Source organism: Penaeus monodon, chromosome 25 (assembly GCF_015228065.2).
Source record: "Penaeus monodon isolate SGIC_2016 chromosome 25, NSTDA_Pmon_1, whole genome shotgun sequence".
Taxonomy (NCBI): Eukaryota; Metazoa; Arthropoda; class Malacostraca; order Decapoda; family Penaeidae; genus Penaeus; species Penaeus monodon.
In genome coordinates this window covers 26,895,688-26,896,123 of record NC_051410.1, presented here as the reverse complement: position 1 = coordinate 26,896,123, position 436 = coordinate 26,895,688, and positions in this window count along the sequence as shown.

Sequence of the window (436 nt, the reverse complement as noted above, 5' to 3'; positions counted from 1 at the left end):
TATTATTCATACACAAAGCATTAGCATAAACTATTCCCAGTATATATATATTGCAACGGATTCTAGATCTTTTCCATTGAACCCACCTGGTAGCAGAATGACAATAGTCTCTGCCTCCCATTTTCGATATTACATATGTACAGGTAGCCTGGTACATCAGAGTAATTGAAGGACAAGTAGAGCCATGTACCTGAGATTATGGTACATAATTTTTCTATAGTGTAACGAACTGATGCGTTACTTCACCCAGCAATTTTGCCCCTTGACGCACATGTTCACTTTGATATGTGGATTTATCTATTTTTTCCAGGTTGTCTCTTCATAGCGTTCCATCTAAAACTAGATAATGTACATTGTACGAGAATCGGACGTTGCAAAGGGATCAGATGCCATTTGGTAATAGGACTCTTGGTATTAAATTACATCTCCGATCTCG